Here is a 15,052-nt window from a genome sequence, read left to right on the forward strand (position 1 = left end):
AGTTAAGTTACTTTCTGAATACGAAAATTTCACTTTAAAGTGTCAAAGTTCCTATAAACCAACTCCCAATCCAAAATTAGTAAGGTTTCACCTATTTGTCACCTACATTTTTCTTATTTACTACCCTCACAATTCCATTTCTAAAGTGATTTTACTTTTTCATATTTACCAACTACAAAATTCAAATTTGTTAGAGCGCTGCTCAGTCGAACTCACAAATTTTGCTATCTCAAGCTTGTTGTCAAATTTAGTCGCACAAAACTATATCTTGATTTTTAGTCTACATTTAGTCAAGCCTCGTACTAGGATTAGAAGTGTGTAGTGCAGTATCAGACATCACTGAATCACCTATTGAAGACAGAGATCAACCGAAGACATTTGGAGAACTTGATCAACAAAATCTATATGAAGACTTAAACATTCTATTTACTACATGATCAACATTCTATCTTTATGATACTAAGTCGTATAACTACGTGGACTTTAAACATTGCATATAAGAAGTTTCGAGTCAAGATTGTCTTGTTGAAATCTCGAAATATGATTCAAGCAATAGTCATTAACAACTTAAAAACTTCACTTAGCGATTCTTGAATCCAGGTCCGACTATCTTTTACATTGATAGTTCATGTATCCTGATCTTTCTTTTCTGTTATCGAGGTTTTTGTAATCTCTTTCAGGCGACATAGATAGAAATCAAAAAGTTCTCTTCATCTCAAACTTTGTGATTCCAGAAGATAGATATTCGATAATGATGCTCGTCTAAGATTGTTCCTGTGAGGTGGTTAATAATCTGGTCTGCTCTTCGTAAGTCATAATCACCGGATTTGTGATGTTTGCTAGCTTTTCTACTGCAAACATATTTCTCCACCTTGATCTCATGATATAAACGAAAATCAAATATGCTTATCTGTTTTCTCCGCAATGTGTGCTACAAGAATAAACAAAATTCCTGCAAAATTAGTCCTCTCTTCAATTCTCTCATCATTTATGTCTCTTCTCTTCAAAAAGGAAAAGAAGTTTTTGACGAAATTGAAGAGTGGTGACAAGTTAACAAGAACTTGAGAGGGTACGATGCGATGCAATGGATAAGTACAAGCTATTTTACATTATTGAGAGGAAAAATCATAGTGCAAATACATATTTGTTCTTGATGATGCTCTATTGAAGAACCATCCACCATAACCATGATTCTGCTCCTGCCTTTGAAGATGAACATAGGTAGATGGATAAAAAGCTCAGGGTTAGGTTTGCTTTCTTTCTCTTCGTAGAGGCGATAGATGAATGAGGCACAATCTTTGATTTCGTTTCTTTTGTGATTTTGGTTAAGTAGGAATTGTGAAATTAGAGCTCAGTGAATGATTTCTTTGATTGGATTTCCCCAATTTTGAAACCCTAGAAATTAGACTGAGATAAAAGAGATGGGGAAGCCACTTGATTTAAGAATTATTTTGGGTTTGGAAAAGAAAGAGGAGATGGTTGAGAAATAGAACATAAGAAGGTGGTTGTGATTACGAGAAGGTAAGTGGACGGTTATGATGGTTGTTGCACTGGTAGTGAGATGGTGGCAGAAAAAGAGAAGGGAATGATAGTTGCGGTGATGGTGATGGGTATGTTTACAGCTAGTTGAGATGCCACCTATGGAGGAGGAATGGAACACGGTTTCATGAAGGGAATTTTGGGTAGTAGATGATTTAATAAAGTGAGGGTACAATTGTAAATTAATTAACCATTAGATTTAATTTAATTTTTTGCACAATTATTAACCAGAAGTCAAGACCTAAATCGAGTCAACGCCAGTCAATGACTATTTCAGGTACCAAACACCAAGCTGGACAAATGTTAGATCAAACTCAAAAACTGGACAAAACTTGAGTACCAAAAACAAAATAATCCAAATCTTAATACCATAACATTAAATTGGACTTTAAATCCAGTGTCGTGGGAACTCAAAATCAAAATAAGATAAAGTGTTTACGGACTATTTGTATTGAAAGTTAAAACAAACATATACTGTTGTTAGCAAATCATGAGGTTTTTGAAGTATATCGACACAAGAAATTGACCTTACTTGTTCACAACTTAAATAATGTACTAATGTGACTACAAAGGTACAATATTGTCCTGATCATGCAGAAAGTAATGTCAGATTGTTAATGTATACCACAACAAAAAAAGAACGGTAAAATTTGGAAATAACATACCTCTCACGTTATACCATGGATATTTAAGCTAATTATACTATAGGTATTTGCATTGTTATATGCATTTCAAAACACATATTTAATGAATATAAACGTGATTATCAATCAAAACGTGATTTTCAAAAGACAATAACATGTTTTGCCACAACATTCATACTTATTTGATCCTCTTTTGCAAACTCTGAGTGTTAATAGTTTGAATGACAGTTTAGTGATTAATTAAGCTTTGAAATGTCAAAAATGAGCTAGAATAAGAGAGAATTCATCAAACAAGTGAATCGTCAAGTTTTTTTTTTATACTAAGATGGGAATTTTTATTAACAGTTGGAAATAGTTACACCATTCATGTCATCTTGTAATGTTGCCATTATAAAGTTTGGTGGATGCTGGATCCAACTCCTACTTAAATGAAAAGAGCGTGCATGCTTTGACAGCTTATCTGCTGGTTTATTATGATGTCTATTAATGGACTTGCAAGCCCACAATGGATACTTTCTAAAGAGACTAATAATATCGAAAATCCTATTCCGCAGCTTGTTGATAGTTTCTCTTAGCTGCTGACACCACATTCTGAGCATCCAATTCAAAATACACCCGTTATATGTTGAACTCCTCCGCCCATAGCATAGCCTGCATCATACCAAATCCAGTACACATTATGTATGAGTTTTTATATTTGTTTAATGGAGCCAAATTTTAAGGGGGGAAAAATTCAAACCAAAACTCCCAAGATAACATACACTAGTTTTATAGTTTAACATAAAACCGAAACTCCCAAGATAACATACACTAGTTTTCTAGTTTAATAGTTTAACATAAAAAAAAAAACTTGTTCTCGCTTTATAAACCATATACTAACTTCTCCATACCATGGACTGCGACAACATCTTTCATTTTTTCAATTAATTTCCACCAACATCTCATATACGGGAAGGAAAAAACATATACTCACCAGCTCTCAGTCTCATACTGTAACTCTTTGATATTATTTTAGCCATGACTTATACGCCCAAAACAGTTAGTTTTATAGGATAGCTGGACACGAATGTCCGATTATTATTTTCATTACTTTCGTTGAAATGACATATCAAAGGGATTAATTGTGACTCATACAGACGGCGTGTTATCTACCTACTTTCATGAATGAAACATACTTAGTTATAGTTCTAATCATTTATCTTGGTATGCTGCACAGTTGGAGTATGGGGTAACAAATGTTTGGGTCATTAGTGAGTATTGCAAACTCTGATTAAGCTAAGAACATGAGTGCCAAAATTCTCGAAATTGGCAATTGAAATTCACAAGGATGTTTCATGAACTAAAGAGACGTAGTATGTCGACTATCAATATGTTTTCATTTTTAAAAAACTTCTATAATGGACTTGGTAAAAGGGGGGAAAACAAAAAATATTCCTGTTTGGTATAGTTTTCAAAAACAGTTTTCTGTTTTTAAAAACACAGAAAACAGAAAACAGGAGAAAACGCGTTTGGTAAGGACAATTTCAGAAAATGTTTTCTATCTGTTTTCTGTTTTTAAAAACAAAAAAAATGAAAACAACAAATTATTGTTTTCTGTGTTTTCTCTTTTTTTCTTTTCTTTATTCTTTTCTTCTTTTCAGAACAAAGTAAGAGATGGGGAATGACTGCAAGTGAGTCATGGCTAATATCACTATCTCTTAGACGAATCTTTACATTTGATCCGATTTAGTTGGTTTTCCTTGTTTTCAAAAACAATTTACCAAACAATTTTTAGAAAATGAAAACAAGGAAAAAAGGGTATGTTTTTAAAACAGTGGAAAACTATTTTTGAAAACTGTTTTTCAAAACTGTACCAAACAGGCCCTTAGTATTCTATTTTCTGTTTTTAGAAACAAAACTAGTCATAAAAACCCAAGGTGACCAAACTTGTGGTATAAAAACCCCATTCAAATGTTGGGATCCATTAAAACTCCATCTTAAACAAAATTGATACAAAAATCCCAAATTTTTAAAACTTGATACAAAAACCCCAAATTTCAAAATTGGTTTCATCAAATTCTATGATGTTTCATCAAATTCTTTGGGGTTTTTGTGTTACTTTTGTTTTGATGGGTTTTTTATGGATGGATAGTGACACATTTGGGGTTATAACTCGCGGACCGTTTTAGAAATGTGGAATTATCTGTAGATAATGTGCATAATTTTACGCGTTGGAGAATTGGAAAACCTATGAATAATGCGCAACCTTTTTGGCTCTTCGCCTTTTCAAGAGCTCGGTTAATGTGGCTTGTGGACTATTTAAAACGTGGTTTCGGGTATTTGTATTATTTGAACGCAAGGTTTTATTTTCCGTTTTTCATTTTTAATTTCTTGAAACTGTCCTTTCTATCTCAAAAAGGGACTTCCCTAGAGGTCACATAATGACATGAGGGCAATTCTTAAGGGAGATATAGATATAAGAGTACACAAGTGAAGGCTCAAGGATATTGCGAGGTATCCCCGAAAACACTAGGAAAATCCTCCTTTGGCTCTGGACACTGTTGGACAACCAATTGTATAATGTTGTTTGCGTCCTAAATAAGATGATAAGTAGGTCCATCCGTCGATGAATATCATTTTTCTTCAAGCCTTGATATGGCCGTAAATATAAAATAAGACATAACAACAACAACAAAACTAACCATTTCTGTTTCCAAATGACTTGTGAATTCAAATGACTTGCGAAATCCATTCATGTGTAATGCATTACTTGGTCTGATGACTCTTATGGTAAATCACGTATAATTTACGTGTAAAAAGTCATCTCTCGTTCATAATCAAGTCACTCAACACCAGCCTCATAATTTATCTAAATCAATCTCAGCAGGTCAACTGAACACATTTGTATTCATGAGGATTATGAAAGTTCTATGTTTCTCCGACGATAACATGGTTATACTAATTCAGAGCTGAAATATTCAAGAAACTTTAAAAAATGACTTGGATGCATTACATTGACTAGTAAGGTAAGACAGTCTGTGAATTTGGATTCTTTTAGGATATAATGATATGATATCTTTTCTCCAATTCTGATAAGAATTCACCATTTTGTAACGAAGATCAACGCCATTTCTGATCGTTATAGAGATTATTTACATCTCTAGGTTCCCTGCTCCTTTATTTATTTTCCTCCTAAAATCAAACACTGAAATTCAACGTAATGTTAATCGATTTTGCTATCACGTCGACTTAGAGGTACTATGGGGAACAAGTTGTCACGCTGTGTACGCCCCTGTTTCACAGTCTATCTGTCAATTGCGCAAGAGTGAGAGTTTATCTGAAGTAAAGCAATTTTTGTCATAATCTTTCTTTTTTTTTTTTCTTGATGGGTTTGATAGTTCAGATTTCTAGCAGATTATTATTTTTTTGAACTGTGGGATTATATTTTTGGAAACTTGAAACCAAGAATGACACCTTATTCTTCCTCTGCCACAGGTTTCTGCAGGTTTGAGAGAACTATTGGATGGCGAATCAGTTAATCTCATATTCGGAATCTGTTTCAATAGAAGCCAGGGCTGGACAGGTTTGTTTCGCTATTGCATGCGTAGTAGTGAATTCCTCATATGTTTATAGGATCCATACTAATGTATTTATTTTTTTATTTTTTTTGAATTCAGTGAGGGAGAACAATTTGCATTACATAGACCGTAAGGCAAAAAATAACCCCAACGCTTACGAAAATGCCATAACTATTATCGGCAGAACAATAAATGACATCCATGCGGATAATCAGTCAATATACTGCTTTGGCTTTGGGGACGGTACTGCCTTCGCTTGATGCTTTTGTGATTTATTTTTCGATTTTCTTTTGAATTTTGAGGTCAGTTTTATTTTCTTGTTACAAATTTTCACAGCTACGACACATCACATGGAAATCTTTAAATTTTTTAATGAACCCTGCGAAGGAGTCGATGAAGCATTAACGCAATACAGACATGCTGCGAAAACTGCACGACCTACAGGTAAGTTTCTTTACTTTGTCCATCGTTTGAGGCTTGATCTTCTTTTCCTTTTTGTGGCTAATAGTTTCAATTAACTGCGGCAGAAAGAGTATCCTACGGTTCAATTATTCGTAAGGCTACCTGCATTGCTAGTGAAAAGCGTGACCAGCACCATTTGTTGGTTATACTTGCTAGTGAGCCGGTACGTTTGAACTTTCATCCACATTATACCTTGACATCTGGTGCTTTAATTAAGATCATAGAATTTCGCATCAGCCATACTCCAATGGTGGTTACAGGTATCAAGGAGTTTCGATACGAAGCGTGGACAGCTAAGTCTTGACGAGAAAAATACTTACCATGCAATCGAGGACGCAAGGTTTGTTTTTCAGGACTTTTACCAACTTCTAATCTCCGTTTTCTGCTTTTAGTTTGGTCAAGCCATTGTTTATTTATGGACAAGTTCATTGCAGAGAGTTTCGCTTGTCAATCGTTCTGGTTGGCGTTGGGGAGACAAATGCCAACATGAAAAACGGACTTGGGATCTCTCGTTGTTGTAGATACAACAGTTTCAAGGTATGTAGCCATGTTAGTTTCAGATCGATGTTATATTGCAGTTCATCCATAGGTTTGTCCAGCTATAACTTAATTACTAGCTAGCGAACTCCAAGTTTCGAGTGATCCTCCCAAAATTAAGTAGCTCCTAGCTAGCGAATTCCAATATCAGAAAATACCTAGTGCAACTCAAGGTTTAATTGCAATTCTTATTTATTTTGCAGTTTGTGGACTATACACAAGTCATGAGAGACTCACCCACTGGGAGAAAAGAGATAGATTTTTGTCTTGCGGTCACTGAAAATCTCCCTAGGCATATTACACAGACTGCGAATTTGTCGAGGTAATGATGAATATTATTCACCTGTGTTAGAGTATCTGGGTTCTGTCTTAAAAAGCTTTCTCTTAGTTTAATATTCCCTCCGATTTTGAAAAAAAAAATACTATCATTTTCTTTTTCAGTCCGGCGGTAGTATCTGTTTTCCAGATACGGGGGAGTATTTTTTTTTACGTGAAAGTAAGTTTTGAACCTTGAACATTATATAAGCGTACTAATAAAAAAAAATTTGTTTTTATGTAGATCTAACTTAGTCCCGGTTGAAGTACCTCCATCCAATGATTTTCTACCTTAATTTGACGACTTCGTCAAATACTACCCAGCTTTGCTTATCTGATTTCTATGTATATACACCGTTTTCCTTTATTTTTATATGTCTCTTTATTGCAAGTGATTGATGTAATTACAAGTGACAACAAGTAAATAAGTAAATCGAAATAATGTTAGAGCGTAGTGTAACAAGAGAGTGTAACATAAACTCTTTGCCACAATTTTTTGTTAGTATTTCTGTTAAGATTTGTTTTACGTTTGTTTTGTTAGCTCTCCTAACAGTGACATGTTTGACAGTCTGTCAATTGAGTATGTAATATAAATAATGGACTCTCCCCTCTCTCATTCTTTAAGAATAATGAGAGAAGAGAGGAGAAATGAGTTGAAATAGTTCCCTGATATGGTATCAGACTGTGGGTCCATTTTTAGAACATAACTCTTCTCTGCTTTGAAACTTAATTTCTTAGTTCAAAGGTGAATTCAGATTCTTCTCCAACTTTTTAACATGTTTCTCTAACCTTCAAACCTCCATTAAAAGTTAATTCAACAAACTATGTCTTTCGGAAGTTTCGGACCGCTTCATTACTTTATAGCTATAATGTTTTTCGATTTGTTTGATGGCTCTTTTGTTACTCCAATTAAGTATCTTAAGTCTTCATATCTTGGTTCTTCTACAGTTGAACGAGACTCTACTTCTTCTTATGTTGATGATGAATTTGTTTCAGCTCCTGCGTATGTTTCTTCGCTCAATCAAGATCAAGCAATCTATCTTGGTTAATATCTGCATTAGTTGAAGAGTTTCATGTGCAAGTTCTTGGTTGTAAAACTTTTTGCTACCATATGAAAGATTATAACGTGATTATAATGCAAATACTAAATCTAGATTGATGCAGCTTAAATCTGAACTTTAAAAGCTCAAGAAAGGATCTGGTTCGATGATTTTTTTTTCTTTAATGGAGCTAGATTTGTTTCTCACAAACTTGCATAGATTTATCGTGCAGTTCCTAATGAAGATTTAGTATATCATGTTCTTCAACGCTATTGGCAGAGTAGAATTTTTTCAAAACTTCTTTCAACATTCAATAATTGAAGAATTTAGAACCTATTACTTCTACTAATCTTGGATTACGACATGATGAGAAATCTCGAGTTACATCTTCTATTTGAATCATGATTTATTATTGCTTCTGCTAATGCAGTTCATCAACAATCTGCTTCTACGATTCCAATATCAAATAATTCACCTTATTATCGAGGTAATTTTTAGAGCATCGCTCGGTTGAACTTGCAAGTTTTGATATCTGAAGCTTGTTGTCTATGTTATATGTGCAAAACTATATCTTGATTTCTGGTCTGCTAAAGTCAATTCTCAGACTAGGATTAGAGTATGGTAGTTGAGTATCAGATATCACTGAATAATCCTTGAAGATTGAAAACTGAAGAACATACGAAGATATTTGCGAGAACTTCATCAACAAAGAAGTATGTGAAGAGTGACCTATTTTATTTACTCATGGCATATACCATTTTATTTTATGAGACTATGTCGTATGATTTTAGTAGATTTAATATTGCAAACAAGAAATTTCGAATTCAAGCTTGTCTTGGTTAAACTCTAGAAATATGATTCGAGCAATGAATTCTCATAGATCCTTAGCAATCTTAGTTAGAATTGTTCACAACTATTTTTGTTTCAAGTTGATCATTTGAAAATTGTTGAAGCAACAATGCATATTGTTAGAGCACTGCTCGGTCGAACTCGCAGGCGTTGCTACTCAAGCTTGTTGTCAAGTTTAGTTTCCAAAACTATAAGTCTTGATTTCTAGTCTACTTATAGCTAAGTATCGGATTAGGATAGAAAGTGTAGTTGAGCATTAGACTTCACGGCGTTCATCGATTGAAGACGAAGAACTACTAAGGGGATCTTGTGGAACTTCATCAACAAAAGGTATGTGGAGACTTGAACTCATCTATCACTCAAAAGTTTATCTACTTTGTCTCCTATTTGAGACAAAAGTCGTATAGCTATATAAACTTCGATTATACACATTTGATATTTCGATCAGAGTTTAACTCGCTTACATATTTCTCGAAATATGTGTTGGTAAGCTTTCGCTTTAACCAAATTCATCTTATATTCTTGACGAAAGTCAAAAGATAATCATGTGAAAATTTCCTGGTAACATCTTACATGATTTGTGTAAGACAGTCATTTGATGTAGACTCAGAATGTTTCATATTGATCATTCAATCATTTGAAAATTGCTTTGAAACTAATAGTTTGTGTGAGACAGCTATTGTCGTCTTCCGATAATGTTTCAATGGTTGAAATGAGAGTTTAGAACAATTGGATATAAGCACAGTATGCGTACTTTCATATGTGTAATCCAAATCCGGGAACCATGGTATGCATACCCGTATGCGTACTGATTGGTTTAGTAAAGGTCTGGAAACCAAGTACGCATACAGGTATGTGTACTGGCGTGAGGTTCAAGTTCCGGGACTTTACTGAGGTTGGTGGTATGCGTACCAGTTCGCGTACTGGCGAACCCAAACTCAGCCCGGCCACTAAGGTATGCGTACCCGTTTGCATACTTGAGTGGATTATGTTCTAAAATGGGTTTGTTCATGAACTAATACATTTATATAATAAGGAATGAAATCTTTTGAAAACCGTGGCTATAATGTTCATGAATTGATTCGAGTGAATCAAAATCGATTTTGCTTCAATTATGTCTTGTATACTTCTATGAGAATATAAACAAGAGATATTTTGTAAAAGGGTCGTATGTTTTGTGCCTAATTAGGGTCTGGATCGTAGAAGATGATGTTGATGCATTAGAAGTATTTTGTTTTGCTAAACATCTGGAACATTGGTCGAATTGCGTTGACAGTTAAATATCCTAAATATATTTATCTCTCTAGTCTCTTTTCCATTTTTCTTCTGTTTTTATGAATTCCTTTTCGTCCACTTTTTTTTTCCCTCAGTAACGTGAAAGTTTCAGTGAATTTTCTTCTTTCTTCCCCTTTCAAGTTCTATCATCTTCTTTATTACCGTCACATCGTCACTCCCTTGTCTACTCCCACTACTTCCATGAAATATCAGATGATTCTGAATAATTAAAGTATACCAAAAAAATCAAGATTTAGTAAAGAACCAAACGCATACTTTAGTTCGATCAGATTTGTTTAACAAAAACATAATTTTAAAAAATCTTCTTTTTTTAGCCCTGAATTTCAGCATTCACCCCATTCATAAACCACAAACTAAAGAGAGGGGAAATTGTACTCCTGATTGCATAGATTCAAATTAATTAAACCAAAACCTTACTAGAATCAAACAATGGGTTTTCCTGAACAAGTACCCAATCTTCAAAACCCCATTAAACCAAAGAAAATCATTTGATTTATTTTATCCACAGAGAAGAATGAATGGACATACGAATTTGTGACCTAATCTAGTGCGTAAATACAACGGAGAAAAACATTAGTGAACAATCTTCTTATGGATTCGGTGAAAGAAGATTTGTCTGAAAATGTAATTAGTATGTGTGATGAAATGTTTCTGTGTAGCTTGGTTACGGTTAAGGTATGATGTCAATTAACTATTTTACAAGGGCATTCTAGTAAGCAATTTGGATGGTCAAAGTTAGTCTACAACCCTAATGCATCAACTGCACGTTCTACGACCCAGACCTTAATTAGACATAAAGGTTACGACCCTTTTACAAAATAACTCTATAAACAATTGAACAACTCTAGAACTACTTTCATTTGAGTCATTTGAACTAGTTATGGTGAAGATGAATAAGGTTGATATGAAAGTGTTCATATGGCTGACTTCGGTTAACTATTGTTGAGCTAACAAAGGTGTACACATTTAGGTATAGTTACCCATATCTAAATGAAGTCACTTTTCATTTGTGTGTAACAAGCTAAGTTCGATCTAACGGTTGAAAGATATTAGCTTGAGTCTAATCAGGTTTTCATCTTACTGTGAATATTGAATGTTTTGTTACCAAGGTAACATTGATTGCAAACCCTGATTTGAAGACTATATAAAGGAGAACTCTAGCAACTGAGAAACCTAATCCCCACACCTCCTGTGTGATACTAGTTAGGACTAGAGTCAATTCTCCTTTAACCTTAGGTTTTTCCAAAACCCTGTAGGTTAACGACTTGAAGACTTCATTTGGATTGTGAAGCCAGACCCAACTATTTTCTCTGTATTTGCGTGTTCTGATCTTGCTGTTTTCTATCGTGATTGAGTACTATCTTCTATAAGATTTGCTCGAGATTTAATCTCCGATGGGCAAGATTAAAAGTAGTCACAAACATCTTCGTCTCATCGTTTGTGATTCCACAATATCTTGTTCGCTGTCATACGCTTAATATTATTGTGATGTGATTGATATTTCCAGGCTGTTCTTCGGGAATATAAGTCTGGTATATCAATTGGTTCCTGATCACCTTGATTTATCAAAAGACGGAACAAAACTCATAGGTTTATCTGTGGAAGACAGATTTATCTATTCAATAGACTTTTCTGTGTGAGACAGATTGGTTTATCAATTCTATCGTAGCAACTCTTAGTAGTGGGTGAGATCAGCTAAGGGAATCAAGTGCGTAGAATCCTTCTGGGGTTCAGAGACGTTAGGAACGCAACTGTACCTTGATCAGTGTGAGATTGGTTAGGGCACAACTACATTCCAGTCTGAAGTTAACTTGGAGTAGGCTGGTGTCAGTAGCGGCTTAATACAGTGTGGCGTTCAAATCTGGACTAGGTACCGGGGTTTTACTGCATTTTCGGTTTCCTCGTTAACAAAACTTCTGGTGTCTGTGTTATTTCTTTTCCGCATTATATTTGTTTATATAATTGAAATATCACAGGTTGTTCGTAAGTTAAATCAATTGTGAATCCAACCTTTGGTTGTTGATTAAATTGATTGACACTTGGATATTGGTTTTTGATACCGTCCAAGTTATTTCTTATATTCAATCGGGCTCGTAAATTCCTATTTGTTTGATTGCAGATTGAATTGAGAAATTGAGATATAACTCTTTGATATACTTTTCTTAAGATTGAGTCTGACTGTCTGGTTGATTCTCTTGAAAGTATATTGGAGTTAGTACATACAGATTGGTAAGCGATATATTGGGTGTGGTTGTTAGACCCATGCTTTTTCACATAATGTTTATGGCTATCGCTAATGTTTCAAATTGAATTATGAGAGAAATAGAACCGATTCGGGAAATGCAGCTGGTAATGTTTGCAAACCCTTTACATATGATTCGGGAATGGGGGGTTTGTAGACCCCTATGACCTGACTTTGCGAACTTTACTTTCAAGGTTTGCAAGCCTGATTTGCAAAAAAACCTATGGGCCGACTTCGCGAACTTCCAAAGGTTTGCATACCTATCCAGTTCCTGTTTAGCAGATCGGTCACCAACTATTTTATATGATTATATTCATTTTTTCTTCAACTCTTACATACACTTCTAAGACAACTTTATTAACAAAATCACTTTGGACTTGGATCATTGTTTAGTTTTGAGTGTTATTGAATACCACTATGTTCTTGTAATTTCAAAGACATGCTTGTCGCTATGAACTATCATCGTGCACGGTTCTAGTACCGGACCATATTGCATATTCTTTTGTGTAATTTCAAGGCGGACTTTTCACATGCTTACATGAATTCCTAAAATGAATTTCATCTAAATTGAGAAAGTGCCTTAGATTTAATTCAAAGCTGTATGTAGCCTTGAAAATATATAAATAAAGAGATCATTGCAACACGATTTCTTAATCCCTGTCACTCTTAGATCCTAGTTGCAAAGCTAGAGTCGTCCTATATAACTAAGGTTTCTTTACGAAATTGTATTCTAAGTTCAGACTTTGACGATTTCAATTAGATATTGTGAATCCCGGTCAAACTATATTTTTACTTGATAGTTCTTGTAACTGGATCTTATTCTAATGGTTATTGTTTGAGTGTTTTCCGGTTGAACCCACCAAGCGTTGGTATCTGATGTTTGGTTGTCATATTTTAGTTCCAAAACTTGAGTTGCTTGATTAGATTACTAGAGACAACTTCGTTAGGTTAGACTAGCAATTCTAGAAATGTTGAGACAAACTCGTGTTACTCTGAAGAACCGGAAGATATGTCGATATCAATGAACACATCATCCTTCTGTTCGAGGTTAGTAATACAAGACTTGACTTGTTTCCATTTCTATCTATGTTGCTTTTAAGTTGTTTATATTGAAAACATAACATGTGAAGTTATATATATGAATCTCTAATATTAGAGACTTGATCACTACATTAGAGCAAGATGGAATAAACCTAAAAATAAAATGCAGGAAATTCAGTAAACTCATGGTTTTTATGAGGTGAATTGTACAGTCGATACTTTAGCTAAAATGGGTGCAAGACTCAATACAGATGATAATATTATAGTTTCGGTAGACATGATTCTTTAAGTTTTATAGAGATGCCAGATACAACTTATTACAGATTTTGTAGTTAGACTTTTTTGTTACTTGCTTTTACTTTTCCATGTAATTATTTAGACTAGATTATACTTAAAAAAACTTTTTATAATTCATTTAGAATTTAAATCAATAAATTTTTTGGATTAAGTAACAACAACTAGTAGCCAATATTTTTGAAAGACTGGAACAATTTTGTCCCCAGAAATGGCCAACATTTAAAGGAATTTTATGTTGTTTGCTTGCGGTGCAGTTACGATGTGGTCAGACCACATACTTCATCTTAGGTTTATAACACGTATTAATAACCGACCTTTTATTTATTTTTTCCAGGGCTTTAGAGGAGGCTATTTTATTTATGAAAACTAACTTTATGGTTTTTTATGAGAAAAAGTATGGAATTTTTGTAGTTTAAAACTAACTAATAATATGTGTTGATAAATAAAGAGGGGCCACGTACTCAAAGTACGTATGTGGCCCGACCACATCATAGCCATAGGAGTTTGCTTGCACGAAGAAACTAATATATGAATAGAAGATATACTAGTAGTTCCTGAATAGTATAAATTTGAATTTGAATTTTAGTTTCGAAGTTAAAAGAGAGCACAGGTGCACTATAATGATGGTTTGGTTGGCAGCTTTGGTTCATAAAGGAAATATAGATCTTTTTATTACTATTATTTATTTATTTTGATAAACAAGGAACATTTTGATTAATGGGATTTCGAGGTTACAATGAGTTTAAGATCGAAAATAAGAGATTACAAAATAACAAGAACATACCATAAAAGTAGAATGCCGAGAAATCCAACAAGAGAATGAGAAGGATTGCCGGAGTAAGACAAATACTAAATCGGAGGAAGAATGGTCTTTCTCGGAATTAAATTCCAACCATTTAGTTTATTTTTCTTCTTTAGAAAGATGTGCTCCCAAAATAGGAGTGATTTGTTCAAATCTCTTGTAGCTAGTGATGAAGCTTCCGTCGTCAAATAAATCTTCGGTGAAGATTCTGTCACCGGATAAGTTGATGATGAAGATTTCGCCGTCGGAGAAAACAAGATGAATATTTCGTCGTTGGAGAGTATCACTATTGATCTTAAAACTCAACCAAATAACTAAGAATCGCCATTAAAGCGAAGACAAACCTCAAAAGAGTAGATACAAGCACCATAATAGTGTGGATAAATAGAAAACATGACAACAACTAAGTAAAAACTACTACCTAACCTAGA

Source organism: Papaver somniferum, chromosome 2, assembly GCF_003573695.1.
Source record: "Papaver somniferum cultivar HN1 chromosome 2, ASM357369v1, whole genome shotgun sequence".
NCBI classification, from domain to species: domain Eukaryota; kingdom Viridiplantae; phylum Streptophyta; class Magnoliopsida; order Ranunculales; family Papaveraceae; genus Papaver; species Papaver somniferum.